Source organism: Gopherus flavomarginatus, chromosome 13 (assembly GCF_025201925.1).
Source record: "Gopherus flavomarginatus isolate rGopFla2 chromosome 13, rGopFla2.mat.asm, whole genome shotgun sequence".
Taxonomy (NCBI): Eukaryota; Metazoa; Chordata; order Testudines; family Testudinidae; genus Gopherus; species Gopherus flavomarginatus.
In genome coordinates, this window is record NC_066629.1 from 904,694 (window position 1) to 926,814 (window position 22,121).

General features: G+C 57.5%; 2 non-coding genes and 1 pseudogene across 2 annotated transcripts; all 3 read left to right on the forward strand.

The window, feature by feature from the left end:
* The first annotated feature begins 3,557 nt into the window (after nucleotides 1-3,557).
* On the forward strand, nucleotides 3,558-3,639 carry TRNAS-UGA (transfer RNA serine (anticodon UGA)). The gene has a single exon. It is a non-coding gene; the product is annotated as a tRNA-Ser (tRNA).
* An 8,834-nt stretch (nucleotides 3,640-12,473) lies between these two features.
* LOC127033883 (U2 spliceosomal RNA) lies at nucleotides 12,474-12,661 on the forward strand. The gene has a single exon (XR_007769239.1). It is a non-coding gene; the product is annotated as a U2 spliceosomal RNA (small nuclear RNA).
* Nucleotides 12,662-18,674: 6,013 nt separating this feature from the next.
* Nucleotides 18,675-20,565, forward strand: LOC127033510 (N-alpha-acetyltransferase 15, NatA auxiliary subunit-like; annotated as a pseudogene).
* Nucleotides 20,566-22,121: the final 1,556 nt, after the last annotated feature.

Sequence of the window (22,121 nt, forward strand, 5' to 3'; positions counted from 1 at the left end):
CCAGTCACCACTCTGCTGGTGCCTCTCACTCCTGACCCACAACTCCTGATTCCCAGTCCTGGGCACCCCACTCACTGCTCTGCCACTGCCCCTCACTCCTGACCCGCAGCCCCTGCTATCCCAGTCCTGACCTCTAGACGCACAGCTCTGCTGGTGCCCCTCATTCCCGACCCGCAGCCCCCTGGGCTCCCTGCTAAGCTCCCCAGTCACTGTACTGCTTGTGCCCCTCACTCCCGACCTGCAGCCCCTGCTATCCCAGTCCTGATCTCCAGACTCACAGCTCTGCTGGTGCCCCTCACTCCCGACCCGCAGCCCCTGGGATCCCTGCTAAGCTCCCCAGTCACTGCACTGCCAGTGCCCCTCACTCCCGCCCCACAGCCCCTGCTATCCCACCCCTGGGCTTCCCAGTCACTGCTCTGCTGGTGCCCCTCCCTCCCGACCCACAGCTCCTGCTATCCCACCCCTGGGCTTCCCAGTCACTGCTCTGCTGGTGCCCCTCCCTCCCGACCCACAGCTCCTGCTATCCCACCCCTGGGCTTCCCAGTCACTGCTCTGCTGGTGCCCCTCACTCCCGATGCGCAGCCCCTTGGGCTCCCTGCTTAGCTCCCCAGTCACTGCACTGCCGGTGCCCCTCACTCCCGACCCGCAGCCCCTGCTATCCCAGTCCTGACCTCCAGACACACAGCTCTGCTGGTGCCCCACACTCCCGAACCGCAGCCCCTTGGGCCCCCCCAGCTCCAGTGGTGCCCCTCACTCCCAACCCGCTGCCCCCTGGGCTCCCCGCTGAGCTCCCCAGTCACTGCATTGCAGGTGCCCCTCCCGACCCGCAACCCCTGATTCCCAGCCTTGGGCTCCCCACTCACTGCTCTGCCACTGCCCCTTACTCCTGCCCCACAACCCCTGTTATCCCAGTCCTGACCTCCAGACTCACAGCTGTGCTGGTGCCCCTCACTCCCGACCAGCAGTGCCTGCTATCCCAGTCCTGACCTCCAGACTCACAGCTGTGCTGGTGCCCTACACTCCGGAACCGCAGCCCCCTGGGTCCCTCCCAGCTCTAGTGGTGCCCCTCACTCCCAACCCGCTGCCCCCTGGGCTCCCCGCTGAGCTCCCCACTCTCTGCACTGCCAGTGCCCCTCACTCCCGACCCGCAACCCCTGATTCCCAGCCTTGGGCTCCCCACTCACTGCTCTGCCACTGCCCCTTACTCCCACCCCACAGCCCCTTCTATCCCACCCCTGGGCTTCCCAGTCACCTCTCTGCTGGTGCCCCTCACTCCTGACCCGCAGCCCCTGCTGTCCTAGCCCTGGGCTTCCCAGTCACTGCTCCGCTGGTGCCCATCACTCCCGACCCGCAGCCCCTGCTATCCCAGTCTTGACCTCCAGACTCACAGCTGTGCTGCTGCCCCACACTCCCAAACTGCAGCCCCTTGGGTCCCCCCCAGCTCCAGTGGTGCCCCTCACTCCCAACGGACAGCTCCCTGGTCTCCACGGTCACTGCACTGCAGGTGCCCCTCCCGACCCGCAACCCCTGATTCCCAGCCTTGGGCTCCCCACTCACTGCTCTGCCACTTACTCCCACCCCACAGCCCCTGCTATCCCACACCTGGTCTTCCCAGTCACTACTCTGCTGGTGCCCCTCACTCCCAACCCGCTGCCCCCTGGGCTCCCCGCTGAGCTCCCCAGTCACTGCACTGCCGGTGCCCATCACTCCCAACCCGCAACCCCTGATTCCCAGCCTTGGGCTCCTCACTCACTGCTCTACCACTGCCCCTCACTCCCACCCCACAGCCCCTTCTATCCCACCCCTGGGCTTCCCAGTCACTGCTCTGCTGGTGCCCCTCACTCCCAACCCACAGCCCCCTGGGCTCCCTGCTGAGCTCCCCAGTCACTGCACTGCCGGTGCCCATCACTCCCAACCCGAAACCCCTAATTCCCAGCCTTGGGCTCCTCACTCACTGCTCTACCACTGCCCCTCGCTCCCACCCCACAGCCCCTTCTATCCCACCCCTGGGCTTCCCAGTCACTGCTCTGCTGGTGCCCCTCACTCCCAACCCACAGCCCCCTGGGCTCCCTGCTGAGCTCCTCAGTCACTGCACTTGCGGTGCCCCTCACTCCCGACCTGCAGCCCCTGCTATCCCAGTCATGACCTCCAGACTCACAGCTGTGCTGGTGCCCCACACTCCCGAACCGCTGCCTCCTGGGTCCCCCCCCCAGCTCTAGTGGTGCCCCTCACTCCCAACCCGCTGCCCCCTGGGATCCCTGCTGAGATCCCCAGTCACTGCACTGCCGGTGCCCTTCACTCCTGACCCACAACCCCTGATTCCCAGCCTTGGGCTCCCCACTCACTGCTCTGCCACTGCCCCTTACTCCCAACCCACAGCCCCTGCTATCCCACCCCTGGGCTTCCCAGTCACTTCTCTGCTGGTGACCCTCACTCCCAACCCACAGCCCCTGCTATCCCAGTCCTGACCTCCAGACTCAGAGCTCTGCTGGTGCCCCTCACTCCTGACCCACAGCCTCCTGGGATCCTCGCTGACCTCCCCACTCACTGCTCTGCCACTGCCCCCCACTCCCACCCCACAGCTCCTGCTATCCCACCCCTTGGCTTCCCAGTCACCTCTCTGCTGGTGACCCTCACTCCCAACCAGCAGCCCCTGCTATCCCAGTCCTGACCTCCAGACTCACTGCTCTGCTGGTGCCCCTCACTCCTGACCCGCAGCCCCCTGGGCTCCCTGCTGAGCTCCCCACTCACTGCACTGCTGGTGCCCCTCACTCCTGACCCACAGCCCCTACTATCCCACCCTTGGGCTTCCCAATCACTGCTCGGCTGGTGCCCCTCACTCCCAACCCACAGCCCCTGTTATCCCAGTCCTGGGTTCCTGCTTCACCGCTCTGCCAGTGCCCCTCACTCCCGACCCGCAGCCCCTGTTATCCCAGCCGGAGGGTCCTCACTCACCGCTCTGCTGGTTCCCCTCACTCCCAATCCGAAGCCTCTATTAAACCAGTCCTGAGCTCCCCCATCACTGCTCTGCTAGGGCCCCTCATTCCTGACCTGAAGCACCTGAAATCCCAGCCCTGAGCTCCCCTGTCACCCTTCTGCCAGTGCCCTTCATTCACGACCCACAGACTTTCCACATTGTATCTGTGAATTCTGCTACCAAACCACCAATGCACTGACTCCTCTCGTGAGACATTTCTCTGCACAATACTGCTGCTATTCCACCTATTGACTCCAGGAAACATTTTCCTTACCCTGGCTCTGTGTGTCACTGGTTTCTCTAGCAAAGGCCAGTCCCTGGCCCGGTGGTCCCGACACCCTCATTCACATCAAGCTTTCAGTTCAGAATCATTTCCCATTCCCGCTCTGTGGGAGGGGAGACTTTTCAAAGTGCTGTCTGTGCGATGGCACATGGCTAGGCAAAGAGAACAAACCCCAAATCCCCCAGATGCTTTGGGAGCCAGGTTTGCTGTGGGAAATCTGGATTTCAGATGACGTCACGCCTGGACATTGGGATTCTTTACCAGTTTCTGTGGTACTGAAGCATTATTGTGCTTACAGCTGTGATGACCAAGTGGTTAAGGTGTTGGACTTGAAATCCAATAAGGTTCCTTTCCGCAGGTTCAAATCCTGCTCACAACGAGGTCTGTGTTTTAGCCAGTCCCTCACCCAGGCAATACCTCTGTACAGCCCCCTGAGACACTCTCAAATCTCTCCCCACCCCAAGCAAATCCTGCTCTGCTCCTTTCCTAGAGATGCCTGGGACACCACCTCACACTGTGTCCCTGAGGTGTCAGGGAAACTCTCAGTCCCTGAAGCCTCTGCTGCTCACCTAGCGCCCCAGAGATTAGCCATAGCCCTGGTTCTGCTCCTCTCTCTAGTGTGTTAAAGGAGCCAACTCAGCGACTCCATGGGTGCTATCGGGCTGCAGAACCAACAGGAAAAAAAACAGGTGCCTAGCAGCCAGCTCTGCCCCTGCACCTGCCACCTGCTAGCAGGCTTGGCTGACAAGCTCCTCCTCTTCCCCTGCAGCGCCTCCTGCCTGCCAGTGATCGGGTGTGTGAGAGGCATGGGGAGATGAAGAAATAGGGTGTGGGGAAGAGACTGGACAGGGTGGAGGTTTGGGGCCAGGGCCTGAGGTGGAGCAGGGGCCAAGCAACCCCCGGGAACTCGGAAAGTCAGCGCCGCAGTGCAGAAGCCTTCCCTGTGTCTGAGCAACCAGAAGCCCTGCACAAAGCAGGTGCCACAGGGCTCAGCCTCCCTGGCCCACAAGTGGCTCTAGGCACCACCAGGAGTCATTTGGCTCCTGGCACACAAGGCAACTGAAAAGCTGAGTCCCTGGACAGCAGCTCAAACCCTGGCCCCTCCCATTAAGAGCCTGATGCTCTCCTGACTGAGCTAGCCAGGCTTGCTGAGAGGCTCCACCCCTCCTCTTCTTCTCCACGGCCACTGCCAATTCCTTGTCCTCTTCCTCCCTCCTGCACCTCAGGGTCACTAAATCTCTGCACCTAGACAGCCACTCCATCCGCTGCCCCCCAATTCTCCATACCTGAGCCTCCCTGTCAAAGTCCTGCACCTGGCTCCATAGAATTAAGTCTCACATCTTGCTGGGAACTCTACTTCTTGCACCCAGAGAGTCTCATCCCCTGTCAGGGTTCCTTCCCCACTCTGAACTCGAGGGTACTGATGTGGGGACCCACATGAAAGCCCCCAAGCCTATTTCTACCAGCTTAGTTCAAAACCTGGTATGCTAAAACCACCAAGTGATTTAACAAGAAAGATGGAAAGGACCACTTGGAGTGCCTCTTCCCCCAAAATATCCCCCCAAACCCTTACACTCCCTTTCCTGGGGAGGCTAGATAATAATATTCTCACCAATTGGTTACAAAAATGAACAAAGACCCAAACCTCTGAGTCTTTGGACAGTGGAAAAATCAGTCAGGTTCTTAAAAGAAGGACTTTATTAGAAAGAAAATGTAAAAATCATCTCTGTGAAATCAGGATGGAAAATAACTTTACAGGGTAATCAGATTCAAAGAGTCCAGAGGAACCCCCTCTAGCCTTAGGTTCAAAGTTACAACAAAACAGAGATAAACTTCCCTCTAGCAAAGGAATGTTCACAAGTTGAGAAAACAAAGATAAACTAATACGCCTTGCCTGGCTGTTACTTACAAGTTTGAAATGTGCGAGACTGGTTCAGAAACATTTGGAGAGCATGGATTGATGTCCTGTCCCTTTTAGTCCCAAGAGCAAACACCACCACCACCACCCCCACACAAAAGCCTCCCCCTGTCATAAACAGATAGTTAAGGTTAATGTCTCTTTTACCTGTAAAGGGTTAACAAACAGGGACCCAAACACCTGACCAGAGGACCAATCAGGAAACAAGATACTTTCAAATCTAGGTGGAGGGAAGCCTTTGTTTGTAGTTTTTGGGTTTTGCTTTGTTCTCTCTAGGCTCTGAGAGTGACCACACGTACCTACAGGCTCTCTAATCTTCTGTTCCAATTTTGTAAGTACAAAAGTAGAAAGACAGTTTAGTCTTTTTAATTGTTTTTCTGTATTTGCAACTGTGTATCTGGCTGGTAGAGTTTTAATGTGTATTTGGGTGAAAGTATTTTAAATTGTATTTCTGCTGGAGAAAGCTTTCTTTCTATTGTCTATAAGCTGAAAAACCCTGTACTTTTTACCATCTAAATTGCAGAGATAGACCATTTATTTTTCCTTTCTTTTTATTAAAAGTTTTGCTTTTAAGACCTGCCTGATTTTTTCCCCCTTGTTGAGGCTCTAGGGAATTGAGTCTGTACTTAACAGGGAAAGAGAAGGGGGGGAAGGGTGGAATCCCTTTGTTTTAGATTCACGGAGCTTGAATCTGGATTGCCTCTGGGGTAAGGTATCATTCCTCTCTGTGTGGTGATTCAAGGAATTGAATCACGGTGATCTCCTAGTGTACCCAGGGCGGGAAAGATCTGGGAGGAGGTAAAGAGTGGGGAGGGAATGGTTTATTTCCCTTTGTTGTGAGACTCAAGGAATTTGGGTCTTGGGGTCCCCAGGGAAGGTTTGGGGAGACCAGAGTTTATCAGGTACTCAGAATCCTGATTGGTGGCAGCCTATCAGATCTAAGCTGGTAATTAAGCTTAGGAGAATTCATGCTAGTACCCCTATTTTGGACGCTAAGGTCCAGATTTGGGAATTATACTATGAAATATGAGAGACTGGTTCAGAAAGATTTGGAGAGCATGCATTGATGTCCGGTCCCTTTTAGTCCCAAGAGCGAACACCCCCCCACACACACACACAAAAGCCTCCCCCCCCATAAGATTTGAAAGTATCTTGTCCCCTTATTGGTCCTTTGGGTCAGGTGTCAGCCAGTTTACCTGAGCTCCTTAACCCTTTACAGGTAAAAGGTTTTTGATGTCTCTGGCCAGGAGGGATTTTATAGTATTGTACACAGGAGGGTGTTACTCTTCCCTTTACAGTATGACAGCCTCCCTCATACTGTAAAGGGACGAGTACCACGAAGCCATCGCCAATCCCAGAAGTGAGCCGGCGTGGCTTCGTTCACCCATGGGGGGGGAGACCTATAAACCCCCCCTACCGAACTATAACCCCTGAGCCCTGAACCCACTGAACTGGATTCCACCATGTGAGGGTCATTCTGTCCCCATTACCCAGTCCCTTACCTTACTTTACCTTGATCCCACCCACCGTACACCCCGCATTGAGGACATTACAGACTGTATATATTATGTGCTAACCAATATCCAAATACCAGCATCCCCCTATACTCTGTATGTTACCCCCGATGACCAATAACGGACGCTTCAAACTCTCTGTATCATCTTTATTTAAATATTCTCTAATAAACTTTTAAATCTCGATTTAACCTTATTTGCTACACTTATATACACTGTACTTACTACTCTTAAAAAAGTGTAATGGTGGTCAGGGATGCACCCTGTTGCTCCTAAAACGCAGGCCAAGGCACCGATCTCTTCCCCGGTACGCCGTACTGCCCGACACAGGATCCCGGTGGTTACTCGCCAGAGGCTCCCGAGTGCTGCCCTTGTGGTCCCACGGACACGGCAGGTTGGTAAATCCAGGGGGCAGAAGGAGACCAAGAAGGATCTCCACCGAGATGCCGCTACACGTGGCTCCCACACCACGAGACCAGCCTGCCAGAACATTACCACGGAGAAGGGCTTGCGCCCCGCTCTCCAGCCAACGGAAGACCGCCCTGCAGTGCTCCAGCCCTGAGGAACCCCCAGCTGCTCGCCCGCAGCTACAGCCACCGGGAGTCTGCCCCACCGGGCTCCCAGCACCGAAGGAACCTCCCCGATGGCCAGCAGTTACAAGGAGCCTGCACCACCACGCTCCTCCCGCGGGAGGAATCGCCTCCCGACCACCAGCAGCCACAGAACGATGACGCCCCCACGGCCCTACCGCCGGAGAGACCTACAGCCGCCCAGCCGCTGATGCAGCCTGAAACTTGTCCCTCAGCATCCCAGCTGCCTGAAAGAAGCCCCGTTGCCCAGCTACTGCTCTCAGCGATGGATGAGTGCCCCACTGAGCCCCAACACCTACTCCCACGGGGGACCCCCCCTGCGGCCCTGCTACTATCACCCATACCTGCGGGGGATCCCTGTCCCATGCCGCTGCCGCGTGCTCCCTGGAGAGCCCCGCCACGTGCTCCGGCCGCTGCTGCCCTAGTCGCCCGGGGATCCCTGCTCCACGCCCTGGCAGGTTGTCCGGCCTGGGGAGCCTCGCCACCCACTCGGGCCGGTGTGGTCTGAGCCGCTGGGTGATCCCTGCCCCGCGGCCCAGCTGTTCGCATGGCCTGGGGGGCCCCGCCATGTGCTCTGGCAGTTGCTGCCAGCGTCGCCGGGAGACCCCTGCCCTGCGCCCCGGTTGCCGCTGCCCGGGCAGCCCGGCGAGCCAGGCCAGCCGCCGCTGCTCAGGCCGCCACGGGATCCTTACCCCGCACCCTGGCTGCCGCTGCCCGAGGGGATCGGGAGGCCCTGCAGCATGTCTCCGCCGCCGCTGCTCGGGCTGCCGGGGCACTCCTCCACTGCCGCTGTTGGAGCGTCTGGGGTAGCTCCGAGGGGCGCCCTGGCTGCTCGGGCCGCCGGGGGACGCGGACCCCATGCCCCAGCCGCCGCTGCTCGCGGAGCCTGGGGAGCTCCTTAATGCACTTCAGGAGGCAAGACCCAGCACCGGGGGACTGCCCCGCCACGTGCCAGCCATCCCAGAGGCAGAGAAATGCCCGTGCTACACCCCGGCTGCAGAGGGACTCCCCCGTCGCCCCCCAGTGGCTGCAGCCGCCAAGAGTCAGCCTCCTCAGACAGGAGCTGCCCCAGGCACCGAGCTCCCCTACACTTCAGCCACAGGGGGGTCCCCCACCACCCACCAGCAACTGCAGCCACTGAGAGACTGCCCCCCTGAGGACAAGCTGCTTCAGTTCACGAGAGACCTGCCCGCCGATCACCAGATGCTCCAGCTGCCAAGAGATGTCTCTCTTGTCCTCCTGTGGTCGCTGGACACACGCCCCTGCGCTCCAACAGCTCCAGCCACTACAAGATGGCTCTCCTGTCCTCATGTAGTCACCGGACACACCCCCTGTGCTCCCACAGCTCCAGCCGCTATAAGATGGCTCTCCCGTTCTTCCGCAGTCACCGGACATGCCCGCTGCGCTCCAGCAGCTCCAGCCGATTCGAGATGGCTCTGCCGTTCTCCTGCAGTCACCGGACACACCTTCTGCGCTCCAACAGCCCCCGCCACCGAGGGGCAACCCCCCTGACCTCCAGCGGGACACCCCACGAGATGACTACTCAGCCTCAGACACTGTCTACTTTAAGTACCCCCTTGCCGTGGATGCACTCATCTGTCCCATCTGTTGGCAGCCCCGACACTTCCCTCTCCTCGGAGGGGTCACCACGCATCTGAGAAGGTGCCACAACAAGTCCACCGCCTTCAGCTGTGCCCTCTGCAGCCTGCCCTTCGAGTCCCAGAAGAGTTGCAAGGAGCACCAGGCCAGCTGCAAGAAAGTCCACACAACAGCAGCTCCAGCTCTGACCCCCCGCCATCCTATGTCCTGGCCCGCTGCTCCTACCCTGCAAGGGAACAGTACGACCCCAGCAGCCGCTGCCCAGAAACCTACCCCAGTCCCTGAGCTAGTGGACCAGGGCCCCGCCGCCAGGACGAAGCCTGCTGCAGAAGGAGACGCCAGCCAAGCCCCTTCCAGCAGGGGTCCTGTCACAGCCTCGCAGGTCGCTCGGAAGCTTTCCGAGCTGAGGCGTCTCAGTGCTTCCTCAAGGCCCAACCAGCGTGACCCCACCTCAAGAAGGGTCAGTGCTCCACCACACATGGCCGCCCGAAAATCTGCCGCTGGCCCTCGGACCACCCCACGAACACCAGCCACAAGGGGAGCCAACACAACTCCCCCACCCGCACTACGAACCACACCCGCTGGGGGAGCAGGAACCACCCCCTAGACCACTCCACACACTGCTACTGTCGCAGGATCCACCGCCACGACCAGACCGCACCACCAGTCCCTCATCATCGGACGGACCGACACAGCCCCAAAAGACGCCAGGCCGATCCCCGCCACCAGAAGGTCACGTGCTCCTACAGGTACCCACCAGATGACAACCATGCACGAAAGACCAGGCGTCACCTCCACACCCACCAACCCAAACCAAGTCCCACCAACAACCAACAACGGTGCTACCCTACTGGTGACTCTGCCTCAGGAACCAGCCGAAAGGTCCCCTGAGCCGCAAGTGAGACAACCTGTTGATCACGCGGCAAACCCACTGCCCACACCGGTCGAAGAACCCGAGGAACAGCAGCCAGATAGGCCAGCCACACCTTGGCAGGCCACCTGGATCGAGGAGCTCCAAGCGGCAGCTTCCTTCGAGGACTTTGACTCGCTCATCGACAGGCTCACCCGCGAGCTATCTACAGAGGCTGCTTCAAAGAGGGCACCAAACCAAGTGACTACCTGGCCTGCCTTCAGATGGCCCGTCCCGAATCATGCCACCACCTCCAGAGGAACTGGAAGAAGGAACACCAACCATCGCTACGACCCGGCAGCAGCCTCCAAGATCCAGAAGCTGTACAGAACGAACCGCCTCAAGGCTGTAAGAGAGGTCCTCGATGGCCCCCCATCCTACTTCACGATCCCACCCGAGGGCCTCTACAGCTACTTCCTTCGAGTGTTTGGCAGCATGCCCAGGAACGACGCGCAGCGCCCGGACTGCCTCCGCCCCCTTCCCCATGTCACCAATACAGGCGACCTAGAGGCCGACTTCACGCCCAAAGAGGTGACAGCCAGGCTTTCCAGAACAAAGAACACCACGCCCGGAAAGGACATCATCCCCTACAGCCTGCTCAGAAAGCGAGACCCTGGCTGCCTTGTGCTCTCTGGCATCTGTAACTTATGCCGGCGCTTTGGCAGGTCTCCCATCTCCTGGAAGAAGGCCATGACTGTCCTGATCCACAAAAAGAGCTAGCGAGACGACCCCAGCAACTGGAGACCCGTCTCCCTCTGTTCCACGATGTACAAACTGTACGCCAGCTGCCTGGCAGCCAGGATCACGGAGTGGGCAAAGGCTGGGGGAGCCATCAGCCCGGCCCAGAAGGGCTTCATGCCGTCGGAGGGGTGCTACGAGCACAACTTCCTGCTCCAGACCGTCCTCCAGATGACCAAGAGGGCGCGGAAGCAGTGCGCGATAGCGTGGCTTGACCTGTCCAACGCTTCCAGGTCCATCCCCCACCACCACATCTTCAGCACGTTGGCAGAAGATTAATGCCCTCAACACTTTCTTGATCCCCCGCATAGCCTTCATCTTGAGAGTTTCCGCCGTGGCAAAGGTGCCCCTCAACAAGGCAGACAACACCATCCAGCAGCAGGTCAAAAAGTGGCTGTCCCTGCCCCAGAGAGCCAGCAACAAGCTCATATACATTGCCCACAGGCACGGTGGTGCCAACATCCCCCGCATGGGTGACCTCTGGAACATCACGGTCGTCACGCATGCCTTCTGCCTCCTGACGTGCCCGGATGCCATGGTAAAGAACGTCGCAGAGGCCGCCCTACGCACTGTCATCGAGAAGCGAATTGGCAGGCCTCCCTCCAGCGCAGATGTAGCCACTTTCCTGAGCGGCTCCCTGGATGGCGAATTCGCCTGGGACGGGGGCAACATTGCCTCGCTGTGGTCCCGTGCCTGCAATGCCATGCGGCGGCTGGGAAAGCGACTGGGCTGCCTCTGGGTATGGAGCGAGGAGCGACAGGAGCTGGGAGTCCTGGTGCCGCGGATTGAGATGGAGGGCAACACCATCGTCAGCCCTGGAGCCAGAGGAGTCCTGGAGAGGTCACTGAAGGCCGCCGTCTGCGCGCTGTACATGGACACCCTGAGGAAAAAACCCGACCAGGGCAAGGCCTTCGAGGTGACCAGCAAGTGGGACTCCAGCAACCACTTTCTCCCCGCGGGCAGCTTCACCCGTTTCGCTGACTGGCGGTTCATACACCGCGCCTGACTGAACTGCGTCCTGCTCAATGGAGCCGTCCACCACAGGAACCGTGACAAGCACTGCAGGAAGTGCAGGTACGCCATGAAGACCTTGCCCCACGTCCTGTGCAGCTGCAAGCCCCACGCCAGAGCCTGGTAGCTGTGCCACAACGCCCTCCAAGATCGACTGGTGAAGGCCATCGCCCCACATCTGGGTGAGATCGCAGTCAACCGCACCATCCCCGACACCAACAGCTGGCTGCGCCTGGACATCGTCGTCACGGACGAGGAGCGGAAAAAGATCATCCTCGTCGACGTGACGATCCCGTTCAAGAACAGGACCCCGGCCTTCCGGGAAGCCCGAGCCCATAAACTCGAAAAATACACCCCCTTGGCTGACACTCTGTGGACAAAGGGCTACAAGGTTTACACCAACACCTTGATCGTCGGGGCGCTGTGTGCCTGGGACCCCTGTAATGAACGTGTACTTAGGGCCTGTGGGGTGGGCTGTCACTATGCGCGGCTCATGAGATGTTTGATGGTCTTGGACACTATTCAATGGTCTAGGGACATTTACAAGGAGCACATCACCGGCCACCACCATTACCAGGAGTGAGCCGGCGTGGCTTCGTGCACCCACGGGGGGGAGGAGACCTATAAACCCCCCCATTGAACTATATCCCCTGAGCCCTGAACCCACCGTACTGGATTCCACCCTGTGAGGGTCATCCTGTCCCCATTACCCAGCCCGCTTACTTATACCCATGACTGAATGTAACCCACTGTATGAGCGATGTACCCTCACTGCTTCCTTACTGTACCTTGATCCCACCCACCGTACACCCCGCACTGGGGACATTTCAGACTGTATATATTACGTGCTAACCAATATCCAAATACCAGCGTCCCCCTACACTCTGTATGTTACCCCCGATGACCAATAACTGACGCTTCAAACTCTCTGTATCATCTTTATTTAAATATTCTCTAATAAACTTTTAAATCTTTTTGTATCAGTTTGATATCTGGTATGTTCCCATTGAAAGCCTTATATCAAATAGATCTGTGGAGTGGGGAGATGGATTAGGGGCTTTCTCTATCCACTCCGTGCATCATCCTGGTATTGCAGTATCTTTGGGTGTGGTGAATCTTCCTGGGGAAAGCAGACTGGTTCAAAAACAGAAAAAGCAGGTGCTGGGTTGTGCTTTTCTTTTGTGTTTTTTGTTAGTTTCTCTCTTTTCTTTTTGTGATGTAAGTTTATCAAGCTTTGCAGCTGCCCTGCTTATTCCTGCTCTAGTGTTGTATCGTAAAGCACTTAGGAGATTGTGGATGAGCATCTCTCAACAGTGTCCCCCAGGACAGAGTTATTCCAGGAATAGTCTCTATGACTGGTTTCCCCAGGGACTGGGGATAGTTTATAGGATCAGAAAAGGAAGGTTTGAATCATATTCATACACCCAGAGGCTGAATGGGGAGAGAGGCCCCAACTCCCTAACAATCCCCCCAAAGAAACTGTTCCCTGCTGTCCCATCCACACCCAACAACCCTCCAGGGTCACTCCCAGGCTCCTTCCCTCTCCCTCGGCTGCTCCACTCTCCCCTAGACTGGAGCGCCCCGGCGGCGCAGCCATAGCGGTTTAGGGGGAGCCATACCCTCAGCCAGGCCTTCCAGCTTTGTCCTGCCCTAATGCTGGCCCCGGAACTGCCACAAGGTGGCGTTGTTGTAGCCCAGAAAGCCTCTGGGCAAAGGCAGAGGAGCCGGAGAGCTGACAGAGTGGGGGCGGGCGCCAGTCAGTGCTGGGCTTCCCCAAAATCTACCCTCTGCAGGGGCTGCTCCCCTTGAGAGCACCAGCCTCGGAGCCGCTCACATGGGAGGAAGGATCAAGTGACAGGGGCGGTTCTGGGACTGCTGCCTAGGGGTGCTGGAGCCTGGGACTAGGGGAGCTCACAGGGGCTGCCACAGTCCCTGGCGGGAAGCAGTTTCCATCCTATCCAGGGTTTGCAGTTCGTTCAGTGACTCTCAGTCCTCCCCCCACTGTACACGTCCCAGCGCCCTGGCCACTGCCCCACTTCCATAGAGGGGCGCCCCCTTGTGCCGCTGCCTCCCAGAGCTGCCCGAGGGCAGGCATGTCCCAGCCCCACGCTCTCAGTGCCAGGAATTAGGACAAGACGTCAAACACCCTCCTGGCTTGTCAAGTGCACGGCGCCAGATGGGTGTTCCTGAGCCATGGCTGTGGATGCACCAAAGCCTCTGTGTCCGCCGGCGAGGAAGAGGAGGGCACCCTGGATGGCCTCACCTGCAGAGAGGAAGCCTGGGAAGGAGGGAAGCTGGGTGGAGAAGGGGCTGGGGGTGGGAGGCAGAGTGGGGAGGGGGAGATGGGGAGTGGTAGCTGCTAAGGGAAGCAGAGTGGCTCTGATAGCCGTTGTCTCAGGAGTAGCAGGGTGATGAGTAGCTTCTGGGTCCTGGGCAGTGGGTGAGGTTCTCCGGGGGGCCTCCTCCTGAAGAGCTGGTGAGATGTTGCTCCTGGCTGTGAGGTCCCAAAGAGCCGTCCTCTTGGTGCAAGATCTCCCTGCAGAGGAACCCCGGGGGGATTTCTTCAGCCAGGCACTGATTTTTTTCATCCTTGCTGGTTGTCCATGTCTCCCTAGAAGAGCAGAGGGTGGTCTTTGAGGTCAGTTACTACTGAGTTTTCCATGAGGCAGTAGATGCAGGAGCAGCTGCAGCTGAAAATTTCTGCAGAGCTGGCAAGAGAGTGATCCTCGTCTTGGTCTGTCCTGGAGCGTAGTGGTCTTCTTTCTTAGTCTTCCACAGTGCCCCTTCCCCTGAATTCCTGGGGTTGTGCTTCCTCTTCTCCTCAAGACACTGGCCCTGCACCACCCCCTCCCCCCAAGGCTCCATCCCTGCCCTGCCCTCACGCCACCCCTTCCCCCAAGTTCCTACCCTGCATTGCCCCTCCCCACTAGGCCCCGCCCCATACTGCCTCTTCCTCCAAGGCCCCATCCCCTACGCTGTGACTTTCCCTGAGACCCCGCCCCTTCAACCTAACCCCCACCCTGACCCTTCCCCCCGAGACCACACACTTGCACTGACCCTTCTCCCAGTCCCATCCCCTCATCACCCCTTCCCCTGAGGCCCCATCCCCGCACCTGTTGCTGCTGGCCCTCTCCATCCTGCCTGGTGAGTGGTGCTGGTTGCACTGGGCCTGGGGCTGGGATACAGTAACAGGGATGAACTGGGAGCCAGGAATGTTGGAGACTCTGCCATGGCACCAGCTCCACCTGCCAATGCTTGGAATCCAGCAGGGGGCATATGGAACGTCTGGGGTTCAGTTGCAACCTCTAAGGGATGCTGTGCTGCAGAGGGCAGGGTGGGGGCTCTCCCCTGGCAGTCAGGCTGGCCTCGATGTGCCAGGACAGTATGAGGGGGCGCTCTGCTCAGTGAGCGGGGTGATCCCCTGGCAGTCAGGGCTGGCCCAAATGCCCCATGGCAGCACCAAGAGGTGCTCTACTGCAGGGGACAGGGTGGGGTCTCTCCCCTGGCAGTCAGGGCTGGCCACAATGCCATAGGACAGCACCAGGGGGCCCTGCGGTGCAGGAGGCAGGGTGAGGGCTCTTCCCTAGCAATCAGGCTGGCCCCGATGCCCCAAGGCAGGACTAGGGGGTGCTCTGCTGCAGAGAGTGGGGTGGGGACGCTCCCCTGGCAGTGAGGGCTGGCCCTGATCCCCCAGGGTAGGACTAGGGGGTACTCTGCTGCAGGGAGTGGGGTGGGGACTCTCCCCTGGCAGTCAGGCTGGCCCCAATGCCCCAGGGTAGGACTAGGGGGTGCTCTGCTGCAGAGAGTGGGGTGGGGACTCTCCCCTGGCAGTCAGGGATGGCCCCAATGCCCCAGGGTAGGACTAGGGGTGCTCTGCTGCAGAGAATGGGGTGGGAACTCTCCCCTGGCAGTCAGGGGTGGCCGTGATGCCCCAGGGTAGGACTAGGGGGTGCTCTGCTGCAGAGAGTGGGGTGGGGACTCTCCCCTGGCAGTGAGGGCTGGCCCCGATACCCCAGGGTAGGACTAGGGGCTGCTCTGCTGCTGAGAGTGGTGTGGGGACTCTCCCCTGGCAGTGAGGGCTGGCTCCGATGCCCCAGGGCAGGACTAGGGGGTGCTCTGCTGCAGAGAGTGGGGTGGGAACTCTCCCCTGGCCGTCAGGGCTGGCTCCGATGCCCCAAGGCAGGACTAGGGGGTGCTCTGCTGCAGAGAGTGGGGTGGGGACACTCCTCGACAGTGAGGGCTGGCCCCGATGCCCCAGGGTAGGACTAGGGGGTGCTCTGCTGCAGAGAGTGGGGTGGGGACTCTCCCCTGGCGGTCAGTGCCGGCCCCAGTGCCCTAGGGTAGCACAAGGGGGCTCTATGCTGCAGATAGCAGTGTGCTGCTGCCCCTCCAGGTACTGGCTGTCAGGGCTGGGGGCTGACCCCGTTTGTGGGCCCCCTGGCTGAATGGAGCGGCTCATGCATGATGATCCTTTGCTCCTACACCTACCCTGAGGGGCAGCTCATCAGAGCTATGCCCTGGAGGCAGGACCAGGAGAGAATTGTGCTGCTCACTGTAGCATTGGGGCAGGGCTATGACAAGGCTGAGCATCCCCATTTCCTGGGTGACCTGCAGCACAGCTGCACCCTGCAGCTCAACCCGCTGGCCCTCGGAGACGGGGAACCGAACTTTTTCGAGTTCCAGACCCAGAGTCAAAACTGGAGAAGCCCTCGAGCCCTGTTTCTCAAGGCATCAGGTAATCCCCAGCTCCTCTTGCAGAAATGTTTCACCAACAACTCAGCCTGGCCCCATGTGGTGTTATGTGCTGCTGTAAGAGAGCGCTGCCCCATCTTACGTGCTGTGGCTCTGGGGATGCTGGCTGGGGTGCTGAAGCCGGAGCGTCAGTGTGGGTCAGGGTTGGAATCGGCAGGGTGTCATGAGGAGTCCCTTGCATGTGGTCTGATGATACTAAGATTTCTTTTGAGTCTTGAAGGGTAGATTGCAGCTGCTACACTGAAAAGCAATCTGTTTGTTGTAGGTCTTACGAACGTGTTTGCTGAGGGCCCTGAGGGTCTGGTCTGCACAGAGGGGGAGGCAGAAGGGGAGGAGGAGGAGGTCTGTAGGGATCGGGTACTGGAGGTTGATGCAGTCATCTTCCCCTGCCTCATCCTCCGTGGGGTGGACCTCTGTTGTGCCGGCAGACTTGCCAGGTGGTTCCTCTCGGTCTGGCAGAGAAGCTTGAGGAGGTGAAGTCACTCCGGGGTGGGGGCGCAGGACTCGTTGACCACGATATTTTTTTGCCTGGAAGGACAGCATGCAGAATCGAGATCCTGGGCTGTGGAGTGCATTCCTCTTGGAGCGGCCTTCCTCCGGGCAGGGTGGTAAGTAGTTTCGGGGTCTGGGGTTGAGGAGGTGGTTCCTTCAGGAGCATCCCTCTCTGGAGCAGCAAGGCAGCACTCAGCATCCTCATCCTGGGTCATCGGGAGGACTCCTCTGGTAGCAGCCTTCCCAGCAGGGCAGCGCTCAGCATCCTGGTCCTGGGCAGTGGGAGAGGTTCTCCGGGGGTCGTCCTCCTGAAGAGCTGGTGAGATGTTGTTGCTCCTGGACGTGAGGTCCCGAAGAGCCATCCTTCCAGGAGGTGTAAGGATCCAGGACTCTAGTGCCTGCAAGAAGCTTCAGCCAGCTTCTCAGATAGAAGCCACTTTCTTTCCTACAGTGCCACTAGTGCCCTTTCTGCTCTCCAGGCCTGCTCCCTCCAGCAGGACAGAGACACCCCTTAACTTCTCGAGTCCTGATTTCCTGCCATTCAAGGGGCTGGGGGCTTCCATTGCCCCCACCCCCTGCCATCAGATACTTTTCCTATGGGAATCTCCCTAGAGCAGGTAAGAAATCTGTTCTTCCCTTCGAACTAGTCTGCTCAGTAAATCCACCCACACTGACCTCATCTTGGCTGCTTTGTTTATCCGAGATTAGTGGTATCTTTGGAAAACCCTTAGTGTGCGGGGGAGTGAGGAGATCCGGGAGCTCCAGCAGATGCCCCTGAAGAACACCACCCTAGCTTTCTCTGGTCAGGCTCAGACTCACCGTCCATTAGGAGGTGAAGACCAGATGGGAGCTGCTGGATTGACCTTGATGTGCCATGTCCTTGTGTGGATGAAGGACCTACATCTCAGGGATGGCCAGCAGCAGATGTCAGATGTGTCCAGGAATAGTCTGAACAACCTTCACTGATAGGTAAGTAAAGTCATGGCCACATGTAGACCCCACAGGAATTGGACGGGATTGAACCAGGGTCCTTCAGCACCAGCTGCGCTCCCTCAGTGTCATCCAATCCAGCTCCATCCACTAGAGCACACCCCCTTCCAGAGTCACAGAACCCAGGAGCCCTGATTCTCGGACCCGGGCCTCACATCACAAGGCCAAACATCCTCCCATTATGGGCGCTGGAGAAGGGACTGTCTGCAGAGTCCCCTCAACATTCACCCGTCAGAGACTTCAGCCACGGGTGACCAGTGAATGAGCAGAGATCTCCGCTGTGGGAACCCGAAGGGCTGCGCATTTGGGTTTCCCAGGGAAGGCATCTGGCAGCCACTGACAGAGTGTTCCTGTGAGGAGATTTTCCATCTCTAACAAAGGTTTTCTGTTCCCACAGATCTCAGCCGCTCAGCAGAATGCAGGAGAGCCGAGTGCTGACGGGCTAGAGGGGTCCCAGGTGTCACCCTGCGGCTGTGCAGCAGGGGCAGTGTCTGCAGTCACCATGGGCCAAACTCTGTGCTCCAGACAACCCAGGCTAAGGCTCCCTGGATTGCGAAGGGGACTTTCACTTGGGGAATCAGTTGCTGGTGCCTGTGTCCACAATTGGGATGTTTTCCTGAGTCTACTCAATGGTCCATGAAGTGCCATGCAAGCACGGGGAGAATGGACATTAAAGAGTGAGGCTGGGACCTCTGCAGAGCTGCTGCAGTCGAGCATCCGCAGCCAGAAGAGCGACGATGGGAAATGCGCTTCAATGGCTGGCAAGAGCAGCAGCTGTCTCAGAAAGCTCTGCTCAGGCTCTAGGCAACAGAGGCAGAACAAAGAGCCACACAGTGAAAGCCTTTAGCGAGACACGGTTTTCCAGTGGATTATGCTGGAACCAGACAGAAGACCCAAGGGATGACACATTGTGACAAAACTGGGCAGCCATTCGTGGCTCTGGAATACAAAAATGCAGCAACAGAAAGTACCCCCACCTTGCTAGCACTCTGCCTTGTGAAGGCTAAAATCTATAAGCATGCTGGAAACATGAAAGAAGCTACAAGGTGGATGGATGAAGCCCATGCCTTGGACACAGCAGATAGATTTATCAACTCCAAATGTTCAAAATAGATGTTGAAAGCCAGCTTGATTAAGGAAGCAGAAGAATTATACAGGGCCTCCCAGTAGTGGGGGGCAAGTGGGGCAACTTGCCCCAGGCCCTGGGCCCCGCAGGGGCCCCCACGAGAGTTTTTTCGGGGCCCCTGGAGCCGGGTCCTTCACTCGCTCTGGGGACCCCGGAAAACTCTCGCGGGTCCTGGGCCCCCAGAGCTGCTTCTGCTCCGAGTCATTGTCGGCAATTCAGCGATGGAGGGTCGGCACTTAGACGGCGGGTCCCGCTTCGGTGGTAATTCGGCGGCGAGCGGTCCCTGCCACGGGTCTTCAGGGCACTTCGGCAGCGCGTCCCAGAGCGGAAGGACCCCCTGCTGCCGAATTACAGCTGAAGCAGGCCCTCCCACACCGTCGAAGACCCCAGACCCCCTGAATCCTCTGGGCGGCCCTGGAAATGTGTTCTAAGTTTACAAGGCAAGGAATCTCAGCAGTAGAGAACTTGAATGGACTGCAGCACGTGTGGTTCCAGACAGAATGTGCCCAAGCTTACCAGGCAATGAATAAATTTCGAGAAGCACTTAAGAAATGCCATGAAATTGAGAGACATTTTGTAGAAATGACAGATGACCAGTTTGACTTCCACCCTTACTGTATGAGGAAGATTACACTTAGGTCTTATGTGGACCTTGTTAAAACTAGAAGACATACTTTGACAACATCCATTTTACTTCAAAGAAGCACAAATTACCATAGAGATAGATTTGAAGCTTCATGATAATCAGGGCCAGCTCCAGGCTTTTTGCCACCCGAAGCAGTAGAGGAGGAAAAAAAAAAAGTTGCGAACAGTGGTACTTCGGCTGCAGCTCCACCACGCCACTTTCTTCTTCAGCTGCGGGTCCTTCTCTCTGAGAGCAAGTGAAGGACCCGCAGCTGAATGGCCGCCGAAGAGCCTGACGTGCCGTCCCTTCCCCTTGGCCGCCCCAAGCACCTGCTTGCTGAGCTGGTGCCTGGAGCCGGCCCTGATGATAATCCTCTAACAGATGAGAATAAAGAACACAAGGCTGATACTGCAAATATGTCTGACAAGGAGCTAAAGAAGCTTCACAATAAGCAGAGAAGAGCACAGAAAAAGCATAACTGGAGGAAGAGAAGACAAATGCAGTAAAAGAAAAGCAGCAGAGAAATCAGAAGATGAAAAATGATGAGGAGGAGGAAATTGGCCGTCCGAAAAAGAACTTATCCCTGAGAAACTAGCAAAGGTTGAAGCACCTTTGAAAGAAGCCACTAAATTTGTAACACCATTGAAGAATTTGGTGAAGAACAAAATAGAGACCCATCTTTTTGCTTTTGAGATTTACTTCAGGAAAGAGAAATTTCTTCTGATGCTGCAGTCTGTGAAGAGAGCATTTTCTTTGACTCCAGTCATCCTTGGCTGCATGAGTGTATGATTCACCTCTTTGGCCGTGTATCTGAAAGTAAAGATCTACCAGATGGTTCCTGTCCCTTCAACCTTTCCAATTCACTATACAATGTCGGAGTGGATGCCACCATCTGGATGCCAACCAGTCTGACCCAGGCTTATACAGGACTCCGGTGGAATTGGCCAGCAAAAGGATCTGTGTCCCCACCCCATTACCCAGAGGCCTGCCTGACATTGAGGCCTCTCTTTCTACTCTCGTGTGTGGCAGAGTCCTCATAACCCTGACAAGGCTGGGCCCAGGCTTCCTGAGAGGCTCGACCCCCAACCTTATCATGGTCACTTAGAACAGGGGCTGGAGTGTCCCCACTCTGGGCTACCCCACCCGGTTCCCTGGTGTAAAGGGCAGGATTCTGAATCCTGTAATCTGAGGTCAAATCTCAGTGGGACCCCCCCTGGCGCCTTGTTGGTTTGCTGGAGAGCCTGGAAGCTCAATGTGCTCAGCTACCCTGTCCCCATTTGTACACGAACGAGTCTTTTCCTTCCTGCTGGGGGACTCGCGCCCACTGGAGCCAGAGGTGAATACAGCTGTTCCAGAGTGCCCTTCTGAAGTAGAACGTGTCACCATGTGGCTTTGGGGGTCTGACTCCCTGGGAGCGAATCCCAGAGCAGTTCTGGGCATGTCCGGCCCAAGAAATGAGAGACTCCAGGTAGGTGAGGTAAAAGCTTTTATTGGGCCATGTTCAGTAGGTGGGAGAGAAGCTTTAGAGCTGCACAGAACTGAATTACTTGTAGGTCTCTGTGGGGCTTGAAAATTTCTCTCTCTCACCACTTAACTTCGTCCAATGAAAGAGATTCCCTCACCCCCCTTGTCTGCCCACGTTGGGAATGTCCAAGGACAGTGTTTGGACTGGGAACAGGGATGTACAGAAGATAAACTGGAGCTGCACAGAGTTCTTCTGTGGTACAGGTGTGATTTTATACCAAAAAACCCACCACAGTTCAGTCCAGGTACAGGTGCACTCTAGGAGCAGGGACGGTGCAGAGAAAGGGCAGATACAGAGCAGCTCTGAACACTGTGCACAAAACTGGCTGTCCTGTCCAGCAGCCCTTGTTTTCCCAGCCCCAAGCTTCCCAGCCACTGCTCTGCTGGTGCCCCTCACTCCCGACCTGCAGCCCCTGTTTGCCCTACTCTGAACTCCCAAGTCACCACTCTGCCAGTACCCCTCACTCCCAACCCACAGCCCCCACGATCCGAACCCTGAGCTAGCCAGTCACTGCTCTGCTGGTGCCCCTCTCTCCTGACCCCACAGCCTCTGTGATCTGAACCCTGAGCTCCCCATTCACTGCTCTGCCAGTGCCCCACACCCCTAACCTGCAGCCTCTGTTATCCCAGACCTGAGTTCTTTATTCACTGGTCTGTCTATGATGAAGTGGGACCGTTCTTAATGTTTCCTCTGAATACTGTGTGGGTGCCTCAGTTTCCCCTATACATTTCTTAAGTCTCCAGTGTGCATAAATGGCCAACAATCTGTCTCCTAGCAACAAATGGTCCGGGCCCTTCGCCCCTTGCAAGGAGATGGCTAAAGATGAACAAAGAGATCAGATGACCTCCTAGCCCAGGACAGAGACAAAGGCCAGAAAGGAGGGGCTGGAGGGGGTTTCAGTTTGGAGCTTGCTGGGGACAGGAAGTGAGGGTACCAGACATGGGGATCTGGCTCGCTGGGCCCCAGAATGGGCCTGGCTGTGGGGTCCCGTTCTCTGTACCCACAAGCTCTGTTTCAGACTGTGTCCCTGTCATCTAATAAACCTCTGTTTTACTGGTTGGCCGAGAGTCA